General features: G+C 31.9%; 1 long non-coding RNA gene across 15 annotated transcripts in view; it reads right to left on the reverse strand.

Moving 5' to 3' along the window:
• Positions 1 to 25,556, reverse strand: part of LOC145128406 (uncharacterized) — a 46,145-nt gene that overhangs the window by 16,635 nt on the left and 3,954 nt on the right. For 3 of the 15 annotated variants that reach the window (XR_013716874.1, XR_013716867.1, XR_013716872.1), the window contains 6 exons: positions 21,277 to 21,393; positions 19,922 to 20,017; positions 19,449 to 19,513; positions 16,575 to 16,876; positions 4,770 to 5,064; positions 4,484 to 4,673 (listed from right to left, as the gene is read on the reverse strand). This is a non-coding gene — a long non-coding RNA (uncharacterized LOC145128406). Of the gene's footprint in view, positions 1 to 4,482; positions 4,674 to 4,769; positions 5,065 to 7,678; positions 7,724 to 8,656; positions 8,674 to 16,377; positions 16,877 to 19,448; positions 19,514 to 19,921; positions 20,018 to 21,276; positions 21,394 to 25,556 lie in introns of those variants that run through there. The other 12 variants (XR_013716877.1, XR_013716879.1, XR_013716869.1 and 9 more) reach the window with 11 other exon arrangements.

Here is a 25,556-nt window from a genome sequence, read left to right on the forward strand (position 1 = left end):
TTTCCTACTTATATCAATTCATCATGGATGTGACCAAGTTCGTAGTTGCTTTTATCAATATGTGCTTATCGTATTGTATTCCCTCTTCCTTGTTTCCACTTTATACCTCATGCTTTTAACTGTAGTTAGGTTATAGCCTTAATCTATACTGTGACATTAAGTTGGTTTAAACTACTAAAACTTATTGGTTATTTTTTCTAATTTACTATTATTTGTAAATTCATTATTATCATTAAAAAAATCAATTTTTTTTTCTGTAGATCATTCATTAACAGAGTTTTCAAGTTTATACCAGAGTGGTCAAGGTCTGTAAGACTAAATACCAAAATCCTTTCCAATGTTTTCTTATATTTTTGTTGTTACTTGTTTTTTTAATTATATTTTTGATCTATTTCAGGTCACAAATTGGAAATTATTGGTGGGACCACTAGTAAAAAGCCAACATTGATCTTTTTGTTTTTTCAATTGTTATAGTTGATGAATATTGTTTGTTGGGTGTGTAAGGGTAAAATGATCATTATTTTTAAAGAGGTTAAGTGGAGAAGCAAATGTTGATCTTCTAATGTTGTTCTTTTACAATGTTGTTCTTTTACAGGTGGTTGGAATTGGACCTAAAGCTGGTTACTGATATAGGAATAGTGGGTGCTCCAAATGCAAGAAAAAGCATGTTTTTAAGTGTTATTAGCGTTGACATGTAGTGTTGTTTGACATGTAATGTTAGGTAAATTGTTTGACATGTGATATTTTTTTGAAATGAATTATCGTTCTTATGTATGGTATTTTATTTTGTATTATGATAATTTCAATCTGTTGTTTAATTTTAAAAATAGTAATTCTATCAAATATATATATATATATATATATATATATATATATATATATATATATATAACATTTAAAATTATGACACGCAAATTCGTGTCATCTTCATTTATGACAGGGGATTTAATGATACCCAACGGGTGTCTTAAACGCGCGTCGTAAGGTTACGACACACAAATGCGTGTCGTCTTCTTTTATGACAGAGCCTTCCTTGATACACATTGCGTGTCGTAACAACGTGTCGTAAATGCGTGTCATAAATGCGCGTCATAAATGCGCTTTGTAAATAGACGACGCGCAAAAGCGTGTCGTCTCTCGTTATGACAGGGCCTTCCTTGACACGCATTTGCGCGTCGTCTGAGCGTTTTACGACACGCATTGCGCGTCGTAAAAGGCTGTTTTTCTAGTAGTGGATTGTTCTAAGCAATTGTTTAACAACTTTAGTCATATCTGGTTCTGTTCCCATTTCCATCTTAATGTCCTAGGCATTTGGAAAATATAGAACACATAAATATTATAGCATATGCAATCGATCCTATACCCGAAACATATGGGACACGATTGATAATGTCTTACATAAAGACATGATTTTTTACCACTCTCTCGCTATAATATTTCCATATATAGAATTTCCTTATGTTGAATCATTTCAACATAATATTCATATATGTCATTGACTAAATTTGATTAAAATCTCAATCTAAGCTTTTAGATTTGAAATGAAGTATGAGTTCGTCTCCCTTAATTATAGCAAAACAACTTTTCAAACTCTGCAACTTTGCGAATTGAAACTTTTGTTTTCTATAATTAACATTTCTAACTCGCAACACTTAGCGTAATAATTGTTCTCCCACTAGCATAATAATTACATTCTTATTAGCATAACACTTATGCTCCCACTAGCTTTGACATGTACCCAGAAATAAGCTGGACTTCTAGAAATCAATACTTGTTGACTTTTTACCAAAGTTCAGATTTCTGATACAAGATGCTTCGATAAGACTTTATCTAGTCTTCTCAAACTCATACACCTTTCCTTAGATATCTCACATGTGTGTCTAAACAATTTTAGAACTTACAGCAATAAGTCTCAAATGTTAGACCTTTTTCCATTTCTCACAATTCGAACTATGAAGAGGGATGTCATAATCATAATCGAATTTGAGAATGCAATTAACACAACTGCTATCTATTTAAAATCTACTTAGTGAAAGCGTTTCCTCACAATCATTTTCATGAATTGGAGAGAAACCTTAGTCACTTAGATTTTATGGTGTATGTGTTCCTATCCATGTGAATTTATCATAACCATGGACTGAACTTGTTTAATCTTTATTTCTTGCCATTTGGTAGCATGAGGGTCCTACAATTACTTCCAGGTTGTTGAGCAGCTCACCCCTACAGATCAATGTACTTTCCATTGATCAAGGTGCTTTACCTTATGCATTCAAATGAGAGCTCATAGAAATCACATGCATAGTCAAACTAACTGGAATAGGCACAGAAACAAGAATATGTCAAAACGATATGTTACAAACCTCAAGTCGTGTGCTAGTGATTAACAATAGATTTACTATTGATTAGTTCTTGAACCTTTTCAAGATCTTTAAGACTCCCACTGACCTCTTGACATATAAGATTCTTTGTCAAGAACATTCATTGACACCCAAATATTGAAGAGTTAGTGTGAGACCTTATCAAGACAACACTTCATGTAATTGGTGTTAGTTGGTCTTTGTTTTATCCAAAACATCACAACTACCAATTTCAAATGTGCAAGAATAAGAAACATTTCTATTCCACATTTCATAAGGCATTATAAACCTACTTAAGATATGTCACTCAATGTACAATCTTGGAACGAAGTATGATTCATCTATTTGATTTAACCATTTCAACAATTCCCGATTCCTCTTCTTAGCCATACAAGTGCACTAAGGTGTCCTTAGAGGATCAATTGTGACATGGTTCCATAAACAATAGGATGATCATAAAACATCATACTAAAGTACTCTCATTTCCTTTCAGATTGGAGAAACCTTTATCTTTCTGCCAAATTTGATTCTTCTTAGGTCCTGTTTGTTTACCTCGTATTGCCACTTAATAGGAGGAAAGTCTGAATCTGTATGATTAAGAGTGTTTGTTTACATATTATTTTAGCATCTTAATCTGAAAAATATCACTTATTCGGTTAGACATCTCATCACATCTGAAAGAGAAAAAAAAAGATGTCTTCCCTTTTTGCCCTAGCCCAGTTCCTTCCCCGGTTCTCTTTTTGCATCCAACGAACACCAGTCTCCACCCCTCCCTCTCTTCTTCCTGCATCTCCGACGTCTCAGAAGCAGGGGAGAAAATCAACTCCTGCACACCATCGTCTCCGCCTTCTGTTCTTGGTAATCTTTTTCAGAAATTGGTGTTCTTTTTTTGATTTTCTTCTTGAAATAGCCGCCATCTAGCCCCCATCTACTCTAATCGGAATTGCGGGTCAAAAATAGGACAAGAACATGGATACTCTTCTTCTCCTTCTTGCCCCTGTACTGTATTTTTAATCAAAGAGACGGATCAACAAGGATTTATGTGATGGAGATGATCGATGGAATTAATGATGAAAATTTTTGTATATGGTGGGTTTAGTAGAGGCAATCAACCAAAATCCACACTTTCTTTGCTTCAATTTGATGACAGGTTGATGAATAAGGTTGGGGAATAGAACTTGTGTTATAACATCGACGTCTTTTAATAGGTATTTGTGGTAGTTTACAGGTTCCATTAATTGCATATTGATATCAACAATCTTGGATCAAATGGATACTGACAATCAAATTGGTAAACCCATGGTCAAGGGGTCAACATTGGATTCCAATATCATACTTTGGAGCTGAGTTTGATCTTTTTCTTCTTTTTGTTACTTATATTATTGTCAAATCATGAATTTTTTAAACTTTTGGAAGTTACTTGATAGAATTAAATAACGAGATGAAACTGATAGGCATGGTTTGATTTGGATTTGTGTTTACATTTGAATTTAACAAAAAATTATACATAAGGGTAAAATGGTCATTTTTACAATTCAGCACAACAATTCAGATGTTCAACCAAACAACATGTTAAAATTCAGTTCTTAAAAATTCAGACCCTCTTAGAAATTCAGACCTCTTAAAAATTCAAATCTTAAAAATTCAGATCCTGCCAAACACCCCCTTATTCGTTCTGTTATACTTTGAATCTTTTCAAAGTATCAGAATTATACTTAATCTTGTAAGCATAATCATATTTACTGAGCTTTCAGTAAATCATGACAAATAGACTTTATCGTCCTTTGTGGTGGATCTGACCAGTTCACATAAATGTGTACTATATCCTTTTATCTTTCACTTGACTTACATACTTATGTAAACAAGGAATTAGTCGCAATTTTCCTGAGTACCAAGATTTTCATACATCACATGATTCAAATCATATGATTCCAAGTTTTTGTCCAATTGAAAATTGGGCGATGAGAATCTTTCCTTACTTAGAAAATTACGACACTACCACAATTGATATAGCTAAGAATCAAACCATTATGAACATTGCTATTAATAGAAACATATAAACAACAATTTTCACAAATGCCATTGCAAGGAAACTTATAATAAGATAACATCAAAATTTCTTTATTTACTAAAAGGTGTGGAAAACTCGTCCTTACAATGCAATTACAAATGAAAACTATGTTGCTATCTATTCCTAAGTAATCTATCATAACTCTTAAGTAGCAGCTCAAAAATCTGATCGTCGCACCATGCGATCGAAATCCATCTCTTTGCGATCAGACTCAACTTACTTTTCCTTTAAGCTTTCTTTCTTATCTTTGATCATACAAAACATCAAAACATAATCTTATCACATCATGTATTTAAGAATCTTATAAATAGGAACTTAATAGAGTTAGATAATAGATTTACCTGAAGTAGAGTCATACATTTTGACTTTACCATCCTTGCGATCCTTTAGGTAGATATGACAGCTTCGCAACCAATGCCTTCTCTTGGCAATAGAAACAAACACACTCTCTTGGAATGGTACACGGGACAATCTCATACTTAGTGCTTGTGCGTTGGAAACATATGAATGAGCCAAACCTCACCTTGGAGACAGAAAGTGACATGATGAGTCGCTATCCACATCTGTTTACTGATGCATGATTCTGGGACGGAATCATCCTAAGGGTGAGAGAATTGTAACGCACGTGTTTCTGGGCTACGCATTAGTATAATGATTTAATAGTCAAGGTCAACCATTGTAACTCATTTTAAAGTAATAAAGAAGAATTATTTGAATATTATGTGAATTATGTGATTTTATGTGCTTATATACTTGTTTATAAAGATATAATAAAAATAAGCATCACAAATAAAATATAGATAAACCCGATATATATAAAGAAAGATGTAGTGGTCGTGACAAGGATTTCGGAGATATAAAGAACGCCGAAATCCGAGTTATAACGAAGAAGTTATGGTCTGTCGAAGTTTCGCGACAAAACCCGCACGACACTGCGTGACGTAAAAAGTGAGTTTACGATAAAGTACTTTTTAGCCTTAGCAATCTAAACGAAAGTCGTAGCGTATGTTAAATCGAGAGCGTGCATAAAAAGAACGCCCAAATTTGACTTCGTATAAGGAAGTTATGATTTTTCCAAGTTTCGGCTTAGCAGTATGCAGCCCGAAGTTCGAATAATTAGATTGACCGATTTTTAGCCGGCATAACCTAAATGAGAATCAAAGTTCTCGTTAATAGTAGTTCAACGGTAAAAAGACGGACGAAAACGGACGTCGAATGAAGAAGTTATGAATTTTTAACGGATTTTTCCTTTCTCGGCATGTTAAAAATATAATTTTAAAAATAAATTTAAAACTAGCCGACAAAATCTAAACGAAAGTTGTAGAGTACAGTCCCACCTACGCGTGGATATAAAGAACGTCGAAAACGGAGCTCGTATGCAAACGTTACGATTTTTAGAAGTCGAAGGTGTAAAATGCGAGGCTGGTGCGAGGACTACTCCCCGCGTACAGTCAGACGCCTCGCGTACCAAAGTACGCCCCGCGTACGAAGCCCATACGCCCGACGGTCTCGCGTTGCTCAGTCCGGAAGAAGCCATGATGCACCATGCGAAGTTTGACACGTCGACGTAACAATGCGCTGCGTACCCTCGTACGCGCAACGTTCCGAGGAATGCCCAACGTACCACCGAAGGTACGCGCAACGTAGTCAGCAGCCTCCGGCTATAAATAAGATGCGAGGTAGCCCTTCTTTTTCACACCATTTCACACTTCTTTCTCTCTCTACTCTCTCTCTCTCTCTCTCTAGCCTCCCTAAACCCCAAAAGCCTAGGAAACTTCCCTAGCACTAGAAAAAAGCCCCGGAGTGCCCGAAGGCTCCGAGAAAAAAAGTTTTTCGGTTTGAAACTCTACCCGCGCATAATCCGGTTTTCAAGAAAACCTCCAAGTTTCGTCAAATGAAATCAAATTTTTAAGAAGCGAAGCGCTGTTCAAGTTGGAATCACCACCTTATCAGGTGAGTGCATAGTTACTTTCATCCTACACATAGATATGAATTATTTTATATAAATTACGTGCTATGTGGGCATATTATCTGTTTATCTTGAGATCTATGTTGGGCGAAAGTTTTAAATTTTGTTTTTCAGATCTAAACTATATATGAATTTTATATCTTGATATCTATGCTGGGTGAAAGATTTAAACTTAGTTTTTTTGTCAGATCTAAACCTTTTTCTTCAGATCTAAACTATATATGTATTCTTTTTCAGATCTAAACCTTTTCTCCAGATCTGAACTGTATATGTATTTTATATTTACAAATATGTTGGGTAAAACATAGGTATATGAAATAATTGGTGTGTGATGAAATAAAATGATGAGAGACCTCGACGTTGATGATGATCCAATCATCTAGCGGAGTATAGATGATGACCACGGACTTTTCTAGACAGTCTTGTGGAATGCTAGTAGGCTCGCAGCCTGTAGGTGTTTGTGAACGATGTGTTCACCGGTGTACTCCATCCCCCTCATGGTTGCCTTAAGGACATTTATTGCTGATGAACCCCCTTAGTAGTAGTGTCCAGCTCGATGATAATCCTTTGGCTAGGTCCCGGGAATGGGTAATTTGGTTGTTTGGTTTGATGAAATTAATAAATTTATTTATTGTTCTAGGGCCGTAAAGTGAGAATAACGGGAATGGGTAATTTGGTTGTTTGGTTTGATGAAATAAATAAATTTATTTATTGTGGGTTGAAAAACCTATGCGCTCATCAGGCTCCCAAGCTTGACCCACTCAGTTTCTTGTATTACAGGTAGTGGCACAAGAGCATAGTTGGATTACTGGATGAGAGATTATGGATTATAGGCCAATAGATATAAATAAATATAGTAAAGTCTATGTTGTATTGTTTATGCTTTTGATCTGTATTAACAATGACATTTCGAGGTTTTAATATAATGAAATACATTTCTTCGGAAATGCTTTGATAAATCTTTATCATATTTTCTTCTGGGAACAAATTCCGCAACACTTTTCATTAAAAGGTTACTATGATTTTCAAAACAAAACATAAACAAATCGGTCTTTTCTGGCCGTGAAAATGGGGATGTCACACATGTCAATCGAAAGGGAAGAAGGTAACGACCTAACTGAGTTCATGAGTCCACAATAGAGCAACATGGAAGGAGTAACCTATGAAGGAGTAAGTCAGACAAATGGAACTGAGGATGCCACAGAAGGTGAAATCCAAAAGATGATGAAGATGACAATGTCCCAGATGTCAAAGAAAAACCAATGTTTAATGAAGACATACCTTGGAAGAAGCAGTTTCCAATTCTAGGTATGAGGTTCACCAACCCTAAACAATTGAAATTCATGCTTTGTAATTATGTTGTAGCCAATGGGTATCAATTGTACTATGAAAAAAATGACAGTAAAAGGTTATTAGTTAAGTATTGTGATGGTGAATGCACATTTGGGCTCGGGGCGTCATGAATGAGTGAGGAGCACTCATTCCAAATCAAGTCCCTTATCAATGAGCATAATTGTGCCAAGAACTTTAAGTTAGGGTCAGTTGTTAATTATAGATGTATTGGTAGTCATTTAACCAGGGAAGTTCTTGAGAATCAAAAATTCAATATTAGGAGGCTAAAAGAGGAAGTAAAGACTAAATTTGGCATAGAGGTTAGTATGGGACAACGTAGGAGCGCTAAGAAACATGCAGTGTCTTTTGTTGAAGGTACCATAGTGGAATATTATGCAAAGTTGTGGTCCTATGGTGATGAGATAAGAAGGTTTAATCCAAGGTCAACAGTCAAGTTATTTGTGAACACTATGCCAGATGGGAAAACTTACATTAGCAGGATGTATATATGTTTTTATGCACTAAAACAGGGTTGGAGAAGTGGATGTAGAGGGATTATAAACTTGGATGGGTGTTTTTTTAAAAGGAATGTGTACTGGTTAGTGTTGAAAATAAAGACAATGGGAAATGGTTTCTGTAAAAATCTGCATCTTGAAGGTGAGTATGGCAAGACATTAATATCAAATCAACATAAGGTATGTTTGTGTTCATTATGCCATGTTTTATGTGTTTCATATATGATCTAGTTCTAAATGCCCTTATGATCCAAATGCAGGGGATAATTGAAGCTGTGAATGATCTATTCCGAGAGGTAGAACATAGGCAATGTGCCAGGCATGTTTTGTCCAACTTCAAGAAGAAATATCATGGTGCTCAATATGAGACATTGTTTCGGACATTGTTTTGGAAGGCTTGTAAGGTATCAACTGAACCACTTTTCAATTCTGCAATGAAAGAGATTCAAATGATTAGCCCTACTGCATATGTGCATCTTATGGGAAGGAATCCAAAGTCATGGTCCAGAGCATTTTTTTCAAATAGGAAAGGGGTGTGATGTTGTTGAAAATGGGTTGTCTGAAAGATTTAACAATGTTTATATTGGATGCTAGGAAGAAGCCAAATATTACTATGCTAGAGGATATTAGATTATATATGATGCAGAGAATGTGTATTTTGAGATAGAAAGGTAGTGGATGGGGACATTTTGATGTATGTCCAAACATAAGGCTTTCCATAAATGAATTGAAGATCCAACAAAGGTTTATTCTTCTTTTTCATTCTTTTTCAACCATAATAGCTCATTGTAACTGTGTTTATTTGTAGGTACTGGCAAGTGCTTTCTAGTGGACTGAATACATTTGAAACAAGAAACATAGGAGTCATATGTTGTTGATTTGGAAAAGAAAACATGCACTTGTAGGATATGGCAACTGAATGGGTATGGTTGTGTCCATTCAGTGGAAACCATTTCTTATGTAAACAAAAATGTAAAGGCATTTGTTGATCCTTAATATCGGGCTTGCACATACATGAACACCTACAAATACTCAACAGGAAGTATGAATGGGAGTGCAATGTGGCCCCCAACGGACTACATAGCACCATTACCACCACTAAAAAGGAAGATGTCAGGGAGACCTACTGTTAAGAGGAGGAGGTGTAGTACAGAGGTTAGTGGATCTCATAGAGTATCAAAGTTGGGCAAAAGGATTGTATGTGGTGTTTGTAAACAGGCAGGGCGCAACAAGTCAAGTTGTACTGCAGTGGCAAGGCCCCCAAAATCTCAGGTTAAAAAGAAAAAGGCTGAAAATGGAGGTGGAAGTGGTTTGAATAAGGGAAAGGGTAACAAAGTGGTGCATATTGATCTATTAAGGTATCACTTTTCTTATATACCGGGCCATCGACGACGTGGCAATCCTTGGGGACCAAGGGTTGTATAGTAGACCACACTCAGCTGCCACGTAAGCAGTGAGTTGGCATCCACGTAACCATTTATTGATGATTTGGCGAGGACACCATTTATCAAGGGTGTAAGGACTTTTTAAAATGGTCAACTTTGAGTTTATTCCGTTAATGTGCAAAAAAAAAGTTTGATGAGCTTTTAAAACAAACACAAAACGTTTTGATGGGCTAATATGACATTTTCCCAATTACAAAAGCTTTCATTTATAAGAAAAGCTTCTTATCTTATTATATTGTAATTTAAGGGATCGTAGAAAAAAAATAGCATAAGGAATTGAACCCAGGTTAGACTATTCACTAAATATCAAATGTCATAATTAACTCATCTACAACAACTTGTATTTAAAAATATAAATTTCAATTATATATATATATATATATATATATATATATATATATATATATATATATATATATATATATGTATGTGTGTGTGCGTGTGGTTAAAATTTAGGGCACCAAACCATTACGAGACCTTCGTTCGTTGTCCACCCCCCCCCTTAGGTTGGACCTAAACACAAAAAGCACAACCTCTTGATTCGTTGAACACTCCACAAACAAGTGTTCTTCATCATCATATTTCACGCTACAGATCTGGCATGTGATTGATGTGCATCTTCATCGGTTGAAGTCGTCATGCGCCAAAAAATCTTGTCAACCACCACCAAGCATATGATTATTGATGCGCGTCGTTATTAGTTGAAGTCGTCATGCAACCAAATAATCTTGTCAATCACCGCTAACCTAAGGGACAATACCGTGTAACATTCGGAATTCTCAAGGCCCTAACTCTGTCGATCATGGTCTTGATTTAAAAGTCTCATTAATAATAGTTAAAACATAAAAAATTTGAAAAAAATGATCACTCCAAACAAAAAACTTAGCGTATATAATTGCATACACTTTCAAAATACTTGTTCTTTCTTTGTTCAAACACGATAGGAGATACTAAAAGCTAAACAATAATATTTCTCTCCCACTACATTTATAACAATTGCCAATGTTTTTCTTTATGTTTTCATTGTGTTTTCGTTATGTGTTGTTAGCGCACCAACATCGCCACTACAGTCTCCTATCACCCACCCGACATTTGAAAACGTCAACTTAATCTATGGAAATTTGACACATATGATACTTTAATTAATTATAAAAACAAAAGTAAACCCGTAAAAAATATAGAATTGGTAGAAAAGTTACCTAACTCTTTTTAAGTAATGTAGGAGTGCCTAAAATAAACCCCAATTGAGGTAGCGTTTGGACACTTAAGTACGTGTACCAAATAGGATGCACTCTTTATGTAGTTTAAACACTCATAACGTTCAATGTACGCTTGGCGTTATCCATCCATCTGAACTCCTTGATACTTGATATTCAATGGTGTAATATCCCTCTTGGTTAACGTCATTCATTAATTACAACAAGGCCCCCTTAAAGCTTTGTGTTGAACCAATCACCACTAACGGAATTCACACCACAATTCAATATCGTCTCCGCACGAGCATGGTGGAATGCAAGAACCTTATACTGCAAGTAACATCCCCCGAGCAGGACTTTGAAAAAAATGTTATTTTTATGGCGTACTTTTGAGATGGTGATTAGTAGTTGCTTTATACGGATAATGCACTCCATGATCGAATGGTAGCCACCATATTGGTAGCATCCAATGACAAATGTGTTTGGTTGGTGAATTTTATTGATAGTGGTTTGATAAAACTTACTTGTTGATGATTATAGACGAGGGTATTAAGAAGATGTTTAAGGTTTTCGGCGATAGTGGAATCTATGAAACTCTAGTAATCACAGTTCATGTTCACAATATTTGTGAAAAAATCGGAAGGGGTGAAACAAGTAACCAAAGAAACGAATAAGTGGAGACGGAAGAGATTACTTTTTACGGAAGGCATTTAGGGGCGGTGACGGATCCAACTAGAAAGTTAACTGTGGTCTAATATGATTAATATAATAAAAAAGTTTTAAAAAATTAAATATTACAAAATAGAATAACATTAAAAACATAGAGTATAAAAAATATGTTAGGCAACGAATAAAATATGTTTTCATTTAAGGTTAAAAATAAAATTACGTGTTGTTTTCGACTACGACTATAGTTACATTCTATTTTAAAAACTAGAAATATATAGATAAAATTACAGTTTATAATATGAACTTAATGACATTATAACTAATTTATAATACATGAAAATATATTATTAAATGTATTATAAAACAAATAATTATCAAATATTATAACAAATATAATATGATGGCCTTTTGATGAATAATTATTTTAGAAAATTACATTTATATAGTAACATATAATATTAAAGTCACATAACTATTACTATAACTATAAAGGGGATAATATAAATTAAAAAGACAACTTTAATTTTGTTATTTCAAGTTTTTATGATTTCAAATGATAAAAGCAATTTTTGTTATAAATTATTAATGATTTGTTATAAATATGATTTATTTATCAATAATAGGCTTAGGCTTATGTGTAATCAAATGAGATATTTTGGAATCAAAATATTCATTGAAGAGTGGCTATGATTGTCTTGAAAGTTGAAATTCAAGTTATCATTCATAACTTGAATTTCAACTTTCAAGTCTACCATAACGACTCTTCAACGAGTCTTTTGATTCCAAACTAACTCATTTGATTACATAAAAGTCTAAGCCTAATGAATATTATGATTCCAAAATAACTTATTTAATTACACATAAGTCTAAGCCTACTGATAGATAAATCATATTTATAACAAATCATTAATAACATATTCAATGTTTAGAAAATAACAATGGATTTTATAATTTAAAATAATACGAATTTGAATTAACAAAGTTGAAATGGTCATTCTAGTTTATATTATCCCGTACATAGTAATAATTATGATTATTTTTATTTTACGAATAGTTTTATTATTATATGTTACTGTATAAAAGTAATTGCCTAAAATAATTACTCATCAAAAGACCATCTAACTATTTTAGTTATAATATTTAATTATTCTTTGTTTATAATATATTTATATGTATTATAAGTTAATTATAATGTCATTTAGTTAATATATTAACTGCAATTTCATTTATATACTTTTAGCTTTTAAAATAAAAATAAAATAAAATATAATTGTAATCGAAAACAAAAATGCAATTTTATTATTAACTTTAAAAGACTGTTGACAAACCTATTTTTTATACTCTATGCTTTTAATGTTATTCTATCTTGTAATATTTATTTTTTTTAAACTTTTTTTGATTATATTCAGCATATTAGACCATAGTTAACTTCCCATCCGGATCTGTTACCGCCCTTAAATGTCTTCAATAAAAAAATTTATATATTATGTCTCTACTTATTCGTTTTTCTTGGTTAGTTGTTTTGCTCGTTTCGATTTTTTCACAAATATTTTGAACATGAACTGTGAATACTAAAGTTTCACATAGAGATGTGCTTCGGGCCGGAACTGACTGGAATCAGACCGGACCCGAATAACCCGAATTGGATGAAAAGGCGGAACCAAAATCCGGACCAAAAGGACCAAAATAACATTTACACTATACTTTTGAACCGAAATAACCAAAATAAACTGAAATGACCCGAATAACCCAAATAAGAAATACTATATCTAGTTCAAGAATAAATATATATATTAACCATTGATATATCATATTCCAAAAATCCATCAATTTTCGGGTCGGTCCTTTAGGCCCAATTAAACCATTATTTGGGTAACCCGGACAAAAAAACCCAAAAACTGAATAAGCATAAAATACATATCCGAGAACCAACCGTATAACTTATTTGGTCATAATTCAGTTAGGGTTTCGTTTTCGGTCCAAACGTTCATCCCTAGTTTCACAGATTCCACTATCGTTGAAAACCATAAACATCTTCTTAATACCCTTCTAGATAATCATCAACGACTAAGTTTTATCAAACCATTGTCAATAAAATTTACCAACCAAACACATATGTCACTATACTCTACCAATGTGGTGACTACATGTCGATCACGGAGTGCACTATCTGTGTAAAGCAACTACTAATCGTCATCTCAAAAGTATGCCATAAAAATAGCACTTTTACCGTAGTCCTGATCGGGGGATGTTATTTGCGGTATGAGGTTCTCGCATTCCACCATGCTCTTGCGGAGACGATCCTGAATTGTAGTGTACGTTCCACTAGTGGTGATTGGTTCAACAAAAAGCTTCGAGGAGCCTTGTCGTAGTTAATGAATGGCTCTAACCAAGAAGGATATTACATCATTGAATATCAAGGAGTTCAAGTTAATGGATAGTGCCAAGCGGACCTTGAACGTTATGAGTGTTTAAACTACTTAAAGAGAGCGTCTAATTTTGGTACACGTACTTGTCCAAGTGCTACTTCAGTAGGGATTTATTTTAGGCATTGCTACATTACTTAAAAAGAGTCGGGTAACTTTCTACCAATTCTATATTTTTTCAGGGTTTTAGTTTTGTTTTTATAATTAATTAACGTATCATATGTGTCAACTTTCCATAGATTAAGTTGATTTTTTTTATATGTCGGTATCGGTGATAAGAGACGGTAGTGGTGATGTTGTTTGTGCATCAATAACACAAAACAAAAAGATAACCAAAACACACAAGAAAACATTGGAAATTGCATAAGTGTGGTGAGAGGGGCAATATTATCGTGTAGCTTCTTATATCTCCTATCATGTTTCTACAAAGAAAGAACAAGTATTTGTGCAAGTGTATGCAATTATATATAGTAAGTTTTTTGTTTGGAGTATTCAAATTTTTTAAATTTATTATGTTTTAACTATTATTAATGAGACTTCTAAATCAGGACCATGATCGCCAGAGTTAGGCCTTGAGAATTCTGGCTGTTACACGGTGTTGTCTCTTAGGTTGGCGGTGGTTGACAAGATTATCTTGGTGTATGACGACTTCAATAGACGACGTGCATCATTTACATGCTTGTTGGTGGTTGACAAGATTTCTTGGTACAACATGACTTCAACAGATAACGACACACATAAATCACATGCCAACTCATAGCGCTGGCAAAAATCGACCCAACCCACCAACTCAACCCGAACCCAACCCAAAATTAACGGGTTGAGTTGAGATTTTCAACCCATTAAGTTAAATGGGTCAACCCGTCTAACCTATTTAATTAAATAGGTTAGGTTAGGTAAAAATTGTCAACCCATTTTCAACCCATCAGCCCATTTAACTTTAATATATGTTTAATTTAATATTTATTTGAATATTATCATGTATTAATCGAAGTATTAATTTATAAATTAAAATGTTGTTTTATTATTTGTGTTTTTAAAAAATGTAATCTTAATTCTCATCTTTTTTCTTATCCCCAAAAACACTAGTCACTCTCCAAAACCCTTTTGAAATTAAATATTTTTTTTATGTTATTTGATCAATTTATTCAAATTTGTAAATTATGATTGTGCTTTTGTTATACTTTGAAAATTTATTTATGTTTGAAATTGATTTATATAGTATAATCTTTAGTTAATGCATTTAATTTTTTGGTTTTAAATAAGTAACCTAAGTTTAACTTAATTTTTTGGTTTTAAATAAGTAACCTAAGTTTAACTTATTTATTTAATAGGTTTGATCAATAACTACATAAATGGGTCAACTCGGTCGCAACCCATTTATCTGTAATGATGGGTTGGGTTGGAAATATTGATAGCTTATTTTATTTCCTTATTTTTATTAGTTTATCTTAGATTTTTAACTCTTTTTATTAGTATTGCATTGTATATTCTTTATTTTCTTTATCATGGATCGTATCGGGGGCTTGTTATGTTGCATGAGGAATTTTGCAGGGTTTTGGAGCTTTTTGTGATTGTGGATTTGAGTGAAGACGACTTAGTGGGCTCCCGAAGCATTATTGGGCTTGGCAGAATCAAAGAAGAAGAATTGGGCTTTGAAAGTTATTGGCTTGGATTATTTGGGCTTGTGAAGATGGATCATAAATTTCTAATTTTGGGCTTGGAGCATCCATTTAGTGGCTAAACATGTTGGGGTGGGTTGATATTTTCAACCCAATTAATAAATGGATTGAACTCGAACCCAACCCAGGTCGACCCATTGCCACCTCTACTCTGTAGCGTGAAAGACGAGGATGAAGAACACTTGTTTGTGAAGTGTTCAACTGCCCACGAGGTTTCTGCTTATTGTGGTTAGGTCCGACCCAAAATCGTGGATCGGGGGAGTTGACAACGACGCAGGGCCTCGTAATGGTTTGGGCCCTCAAATTTTAACTAGATATTATATAAATAATTGAAATTTATATTTTTAAATACAAGTTGTTATAGATGACTTGGTTACTATGCAATTATCGAGTTCAAATTTTCAAAAGCGGTTATAAGTCGCTATTTGAAATCGTGGTTATAGTGGTGGTATAGCGGTTTTTTAATATTACGTATAATTTATTATTTTATATTATATATTTATATAGAATTTATATGTTAAGAGTATTAATATTATATATTACACAAATATATATGATATATGGACAAATTAAGAATTTAAACTCATAACTTTCTAAATTCACTAATTTATGTTCCTAAAGGCTAACTCACATATTCATAGCGAGTGATTGATTGTTTCTATGCTTCATAAATTCAAAAATTGTATTGATTGCTTCATAAATTCACAAACCGACGAGTTCATAAGTGTGATGCATTGAAAGATAAACATTGAACATTAAATGATTACAGGAAACATGACATTTCACATTTAACATATTCACAGTAAGTGATTGAAACATTTGACAGTCACGAATTTGTAAGCGTGAACTGTGAAGCATTGTATGTCGCAGTGTGTGTGTAGAAAGGAAAGGAATAAAGGAAACCACACATACCTGGTACTATGGAGTAGCCAAATGGCCGAAACCTGAACGAAAGTGCAAAATCGGATGTAGCGCCTCTATAGTGGTGATGCGTATCGCGGTAAATAGCACTCAATAGTGCCGCTAATAGCGTCATCTCTATTTGTAAATGCTATTTTGAAAGAGCGGTTTTGTACCTCAGATAAACGATATAGCGCCGTTATAGCACCTCTATAACGCGCTATTGATAGCATAGGTTGGTTATGACATTTGATATTTGGTGAATAGTCGTACGTGAGTTCAATTCCCTCCGCTATTTTATTTTTCCGTTATCCCTAAAACACAATATAATAAGATATGAAGCTTTTGTTATTAATGAAAGCTTTTTGTAATTAAGTGGTAATGTTAATATAAGAGCCCGAGTTTAAAGCTAGTAAAACATTGTTTTTTTTTTACTTTAATTTGAAGCAAATATTATATAAAAGGTTTGAACCTTTCAAACAAAAAGCAGAAAGAAAAAACTTCAATTTGAAAGAAAAATACTTAGATGGTTCAAACCTTGTAAGGTATTTTCTTATTTTTTTTTTTAAGAAAAAACATGTAAAGTTTTTAAGTCTCCAAATTTATTTATTTTAAACTAAATAATAAATAAGTTTGTTTTAAACTTTTAATATGACTCACGAAACAATATATAAAATTCCTATTCATAAAAAATCAAAATAGATACCCTCCAGGTGTGAAGCTTCTTATTTTATAAACATTAGTTTACGTTTTTATAAAAGAGGTTTCTTTTTTCAACTTTGACACAAATAGGAAGACTGTATTTTAAACGTTATTTACGTTATTTGTTGCTTTTGTCTTGATTTGGGTATTTATTAGCAAAAATGGTCCAATTTTTTACAACGATTTTTTTTTTTTTAAAACTAATATTAAGGGGTCTTTTTTATTTGTTTTCCCTCTAGGTCGATCAAACATGGTTGGATCGGCCCACTTTGTGGTCCGAATTAATCTACCTTTATTTGAGAACAAAATAAAAATCGCCTTCGAGAATAGTAGAGGGAAAGTGCATTTTTTGAGTCCATCTATCATATCACTTTTCTATTATATTCATATCCCTAATGATTACATCTTCTTATTTTCTTAAACAACTATAATTATTACTTAATAATTTTACTTTTTTCCTATAATTAAATAATTATTACATGTCAAATTATTTTTTCTTTTTATTTTTAAAATCTAATTATTATTATTATTATTATTATTATTATTATTATTATTTATTTTAGTTTATATAATTTAGAAAATCTATTTACATTTTGCTTGTTTGCATTTTTGAGTGACATTTTTATTTTAATAATTATGTTAATGTTTTATTTAAATATATTAGCTTGTCGTAATATGTTATTTAACTTTAAGTATTATTATATTTATCTTTATGATTTTGGATATTTATTATAATTTATTTACATTTTGTTCGAATATATATTAAACAACATATTCTAACAAAACGACAAAAAAAATATTAAACAGTATATTTAAGTAAAACGACAAACATTTTTTTAAAAGAAATCCACTGTTAAAAAGGATTTTTTAAATTATACAAAGAAAGATAAATAAATAAAGTTTTCTTTTATATTTTGTTTGAATCCGTTATTTAATGATGTTTTCATTTACATTTTGTTAGTTATACATATGCACAAATAAAAATAAGTTTTAAAAAATCAAGATTTTTATCCGATTAAAATGGCTTTTTCAAAAGTCTTAATCCGATTTTTTTAAAGATTTCAATAACAATAAATTCGAGTTAAAAAAAATTAGATTATAAAATAAAACTAAGAAAAGGATCTTAGAATATATATATATATATATATATATATATATATATATATATATATATATATATATATATACACAAACAAACAAACAAACAAAACGTAAAAAAACATTAAAAATATATATTCAAACAAAACACTAAAAAATAATAATAAATGTTATTCGAACAAAATGTCAAATAAATAAACGAATAAAATATCAAAAAAAAATATTAGAAATACTTTATAATATTTTATATAACATAACTTTAATAAAATGTTTTATTAAATAAAAGAAGATTGGTATTATAAAAAATCTACACATCATTATTTTATAACTAATTATTAACTATTGGTAAAAAGATAAATTATTTTGTAATAATGAGTAAATTATAGAGTAAATTACACGACTGGTCCCTATGGTTTAGGATAATTTGTGCGTTTGGTCCCTAACTTATTTTTTTAACTCGGAAGGTCTCTATTGTTTGTTTTTGTTACGCCCTTGGTCCATGTCTTACCTAAAAAAAGACTATTTTGCCCTTGATTTTTTAATTTATTTAAATAAAAACACCCCCAACCTCACCTCCTCACCTTACCTTACATATACCACCATCTTTTCATATTCAAATAATAGTCTTTTTAAGTAAGACAGAGACCAAGCGTGTAACAAAAACAAACAGTACGGACCAAGCGCGTAACAAAAGCAAACACTAGGGACTTTCCGAGTTAAAAAAATTAGTTAGGGACCAAGCGTGCAAATTACCCCAAACCATAGGGACCATTCGTGTAATTTACTCTAAATTATAAGTAAAAAATATAAAACTATTATATAATCATCGATTAAGGAAAAAAAATATAATGCAATTATTAAAGGGTATAGAAATGGGTATAAATAATGGGAACCTACAAATATACGTATACAAGGTATGTGTGGGCTGGGCTATACAAGGCCATGGGCCTGATACAAGACTAATAAAATAAGTCTATACTAAATACATAGTCTAACACCAATGACTCAAACAAAAAACAAATTCAGTAGATCCAATAGTGGTAAACATATAAGGTCTAAATCATTAGAATGTAATTGAATACTTACTTGAAATCTTGGGTTATGCTCTCAAATGTTAGTTTAAGTTTATGACTTCACGTGTTCCCCAAAACCTGCAAAAGTTACAGATATAATTCAGGTTCACAAGGAGGTTAGGATTAAAATGAGGTTTTTTCTTTGGGGTTTGTTGTGTTAATGTTGCAGGAGGTAGTTTAAGAAATAAATTATGTGATATAATATGTTCTTTTGATGTTTAAGTTTCACCCACTTGTAATAACTTATCGAAAATAGCAACACACTTTGCATTCTCTAGTAATAATATTACATGTAAAAATAGAGTACATTACCCAAATTGGTTATGGGATTGGTAAAAATATAATCATAATGCATGGTAAAATTTTAGAGATACAATGTTGTAATAAAAAAAATAAAGGAAGATGTTAAATGAAACAACTACACAAAAATACGTTGCTATTTTTGCATTAAGCACTAAACTTAAAAGCAAAAAGAATTTTGTGTACCTTCTGGATGTGGTCCAAGGCTCAATCTGCTCAAACTTGGTAAGATAGCAGATTGCATGGTTGCACCGTAACCAATTCATGGCATGTGAATTGAAGCTATTTCACAAAAAAATATAATATTAGTGATCATAATAATAAAAATAATAATACAAATGTGATTAAATCAATAAAAGTATGTTGCTATGTTTGAATTCAACCCTAAAATTATTTAGAGTTGAATGACAGATATATCTACATATAAATAAAAATGATACAAGCAAGTTGATTACCAGATTGATTGAATAATACCTCACAATTCTGTTGTGTATCCAAAAAAAAGAAGCAAAACAGAGAAGTTCAAATTAATTTTATTGACAATGTATAGATGTATAGATATTGTTGTATTTTGTTTCTAAAACAATTTCTAAATTTCTTGTTTGTAGTTAGAGATTGATTGCTTCAGGATACAGGAAATAGTCTAAATCATCCAAACATTGGTTCATTTCAACCTGTGGAATTTTGGAAACTCAAGGTAAACCCAAACTTGCAAAAGAAAATAAATATCCGAGATGTTGGTAAATGCTAATTCCACATATGACAAAAAGTGTTATAAACAAAGGACAAGCCTACATATACATACAAACACCACAATTTTCAATAATCAAACTTTAAAAATGTTGAAAAAATAAGAGAAAACAAAGACAAGAATAGGAAGGATCTTGAAGTGAAAACAAATACAGAATACATACAAGATTTACAAAAGGTAATTATTTTGGAATATTAAGGAAGTCTGGGATGATATAAAGTGGAATTAGCATTTAGCAATTCTAGAAAAGATGAGTGATCTTAACACTACAGCAACTGTAGATCAGCAAAATATGATATATCATCATGATCGAGTTATGAGTTACTACCCTATTAGCCAAGTAAAATACAAAGCCATTGCATTAAACAGAAAACGAGGACAATGAAAGAAAAAGATCCAAAGAAACTAGGCTAAGGTAATCGTCACAAATACAATAAATCAGAATCATATTGAACTGAATCTGATCACTCCCAAGTTTCAAAGGCATACACCACCATAGTCTCATTAACACTCAAAATTGACGAGCATGAATACGATTAAAATGTAAGGATTGTCAAAATCGGAGTCAACTTCATTTATCGAATATGTATAAGAACATTACGCAAAAAAAAGATAGTGTTTAGTATGGATGAAATTCAAAGACTGTAAATAGTAATTAATGATTTAATGCTTTATCCAACCACCGGAAAGAAGCTATTAAGAGATTAAGAGATTACATGAATATGTTATCACGCATTAACATCCAAAATGCTCTCAATTTCAAGATGCTCGTCAGAAAATAATTAATTACCTGATTGAATTTTGGAAGAAGGAACTACAGCTGTTAGGTGTAATTTAAGTGATCTGTAGAAGTCGAAGAGTCGTCGTTTGAGTCATAAAGTTAATAAACATACATTGCTCAATCGATCTTTTGTTCGCCGATCCAAAAAGCAATAGCGGATTCGTGATGATTTAGCAATGTAAGATAAACAGAAAAAAAATATCAATGTATGATCTAGCAATGCACATATAATGATTAAGGATTAATATCTATGATGATTTAGCAATGTATGATCTTTTATCTTCGTGATGACTAAAAGAGTTAATAATTATTAATGAATTTCATATAATGACTAACGATTGAGCAATGTACAAAAGATCATACATTGCTAATTTATCTTCAAGTCTTGAAGATAAATTAACGATTAATATTGTACATATAATGATTAACGATTAATGTCCTCATGAGAAGATCGGCTACATGCAACATGTTGTTTCCATCTAAGTCTTGAAGATAAATTATTAACTCTTTTAGTCCTCCGATTTTGTGCAACATATTGTAGATTTTGATGTTAGGATGTGATATAACAACCTGAAAAACACTAGGTTTTCTGTTACTTAAACACTCGGTTTTCTGTTACTTAGCTACTTGAGTTAGATGACAGAAAGCAAAATATTTTTAAACACTTTATTTTATGTCATCCATCTATTTGAGCTAGATGAAAGAAAACAAAGTATTTTTCACGTTATTGTGTCGCACAGTAACAACGAAATTTTACAGTATATCTTACAAAATCGAGGGTCTTAGAGAACTAATAATTTATATTCAAGACTTTGATGGAAACAACATGTAGCATTTAGCCGGTCTCCTCTAGAAGACATTAATCGATAATCACTGTAAGAACAATATTATTCAAGGACCGGTTATATAGATGCGAGAGAAACAATGTTGGTTCAAAGGTAATATTATATATCTTCTTTATTTTATTTTTAGACCTTTTTTTATGTGATTGTCAATACACATGCTTTATTTTACTTTTGTTGTGTCTTACTAATGACGTGTTCAATGGCGGAGCTAGTACAAGAGCAAGCCGGTGCTTTGCCCACTCTAACCTTTTTAGGTTGTGTTTGACGCGCCACAGCTAGCTGATAAGCTAGCTTATTTTTCGAGCTTTTGTATGTTGTCGTGTTTGGTAAGCCAAAAAGTAGCTTATAAGCTAGCTTTTTGAAAAGCTACTTAGACTAGCTTTTTAGGAGCTTTTTAAAAAAATTTCAAATACACTCCTTAATTAATTATAGAAACACATACTCTTATATGTCTTTTTATGTAATTTTAAATATTTTAGCTAGCTTTTCAGCTAGTTTTATCAAACGTTATTTTTTATCAGCTAGCTTTTCAGCTATCAACTAGCTTTTTATTTAACAGCTAGCTTTTCAACTAATAGCTAGCTTTTCAGCTAGTACGAAAAACATAACCTTGAAATTTAATATTTGCAATTCCTACTACTGTTTGACAATTATTATTTCAACTCCTTAGACTTATAAACATATTTTATATTATACCCTTTAACTTTATTTTCTATTGTATATCGTTATAGAAACTTTGCATTATTTTCACATCTTACCCTTTATACACTGATTTACACTTTTGTATAGTTATTAATGTATTAATTAAATGGTTTGAAATTTAATATTTGCAATTCCTACTATAACATCATTTACACTTTCATATAGGAGTATTTATTAATTAAACTTAGTTAATATTAGAAGTGTGGATGTTTAGAATTTAGAATATTTGTATAACTTCACTCATATGTATGGATATAACTTTTATCACTATAATTTAAAAAGTAATCATCGTTACGGTAATTTAAAATTTGTAAACTCTTGCTACCTTTACTGTATAGTGGTGTGACTATTTTTTGGTGAAAGTTAATTTGTAGGTGTAAGTAATAATGTGATCCTCCAATGAGATGAATTATTATAAAAAAAGTATATAAAATAATTGTTCCTAGTTATAGTAAACATATAAAAATAGGTCTTTGTATATTTAGAATATTATTTTATACATAAAATAGTAGCAACTCCATATATATATATATATATATATATATATATATATATATATATATAGAGAGAGAGAGAGAGAGAGAGATAGGTTCATGTGTTTTAAGTAAGTATTGTGTTATTATATTCATAAATGTGGGCCAATCAAAATTTAAAATATAAATAAATAATTAATTAAATAAATAAGGGTAAATAGGTAATTTGATAATTAGTTTCCACAAATAATATCTTATAATTATGGTAACCATTGACTTCAGCTACTAGGCTTTTTAAAACCACCGTAACCCTAATCAAACCATCTCCAGCCGTCACCTCCATCCTTATGCCTCCCACCACTGGCCGCCACCCTATCCTCTTGCTCCTCCGACCACCGTATCCACCGCCCTTCTGTCCCAACCAGATGGCGAGATTGGAGAAAGCCAACAACACATCCCCTTTTACCGACTTTCAATAGACGTTTTGGAGAAGCTCTCTCTCTCTCTCGTTATCTTTATTGTTCGCTGGAAAAACCAAAGAAAAACCGGAGGCTGCTGCCTCCAATCAAGCCTCACCGGCCCTCCTATCTTGACGAAAAAGCAAGCCTAAGAAGCCCCTGCATCATGTCGATCTCGGCTACGATTTATCCCCTTTTCACGATCCAGGTATGATTTTCGATTAGGGTTCTTATTATATCAATTTGGGGTTGCTGGAAATCTTTTTCACACACACAAATCGGGAATTCTTTGAACATCAACTTGAAACCAGTTTTCTTATTCTCTCTTGCGATACCACTTCTCGATCAACATCGCTTGTATGAGAATCCATGGACTCTTCCTCGTTCTCACTCTCAACTTCTCTCCCTCTCTCGATTCCAGTCGCACGCAAAACACACACACAATCCACCCACACCCTCTCTCTAATTATTCACGGTTTTTAGGGGAGAAAAAGGAAGGTGTTTGACTCCTAAAAAGGCAGAAATAATCGAGAATGGCAGGAATCATCTAACTTTCAGAAGTATCTCGTCTGGTAGGCTCAAAAGGGTAAGAAGGCAAGTCTCCCTATGCTGCGTCGATTTCAGTGGAGAATAAGTTATTAAAGCTGATGAATTGCTGCGATTTAATACAATTTGATTTAAAATTGATTTTTAAATGCCTTCAGCTGTTAGGAACTTAGGATATTTTGATCTTTATCTTGCATTTTACTAGAGTTCATGGGCATTATAGAGAAACGTTTGAGTTGATAGTTTGCGTTGGTTGAAATGTTCTGTTTATCGCAACTGAATTGATGAAGACTTATGCAGGGATTGGGGCCATATTCCACAAGCATCAAGAAAGCTGAAAAAGATGTAAAGGAAATGGCCAAAAGGATCAACGATTTATGTGGTAAGCTAATTCTATCGGAATAGAATCACGAATTCAAATTCTATCGGAATGGAAACATGAATTCTAATTCTGTTGGAATGGAATATGGATTTTTTCTCATTGATTATACATGTTTTACAATTTTTGGTTATTGGTTTTGGTGCAGTTAACAAGTCCGCTTATTTTTCCAAAGGAATATAGTTTTTTATTTATCATTTGCTAATGCGTTATTGGATTCTAAACTACAATTGGATTTGTTTTCACAGAAATTGATGCTTGAAGAAGTTGATGCTTGAAGAACGGACAACAAAATTAAAAGTGTTTCTCAGCAATATTATTCTGTTAGAATGAATTAGTGTATTTGTTAGATTTTGATGTTTTTTTTCCCAATTTGAAAGTTTTTTAGTTTTATTTTTTAACAATAAATGTAATTCTTAACAATTGTTACATGTATTCTATAAGAATTAATGTAATTTTTGTTTTAATTTTTCAATTGCTGGTTCGAGAATTTGTTATTATACAAGAAATTTTTAAAGTCATGATCAAGAAAATTTGTTATTCTAGAATATTATTATTTTTGAACATACTCAAACATATTCTGTCAGAATGTCCGAATTAAAAACCTTATAATTAGTAAAAATCGGATTTTTAAAATTAATACAATCTATGATCCCTTAAAATATGAAAATTTCCTTTATTAAATATGTATTAATTGACTAAAATACCCTTCTAGTTAAATTTGATGGTATTTTTCAATTATTTTTAATTCAATAATATGTATTGACCACTTTCTTAAAATAAGTAAAATGATTGACCCACACTTATGCATACAATAACACAATAATTAATTTTAATAGAATAACCTAAGCCTATATATATATATATATATATATATATATATATA

This window comes from Lactuca virosa, chromosome 8 (genome assembly GCF_052849685.1).
Source record: "Lactuca virosa cultivar CGN04683 chromosome 8, Lactuca_virosa_CGN04683_v6, whole genome shotgun sequence".
Lineage (NCBI taxonomy): Eukaryota > Viridiplantae > Streptophyta > Magnoliopsida > Asterales > Asteraceae > Lactuca > Lactuca virosa.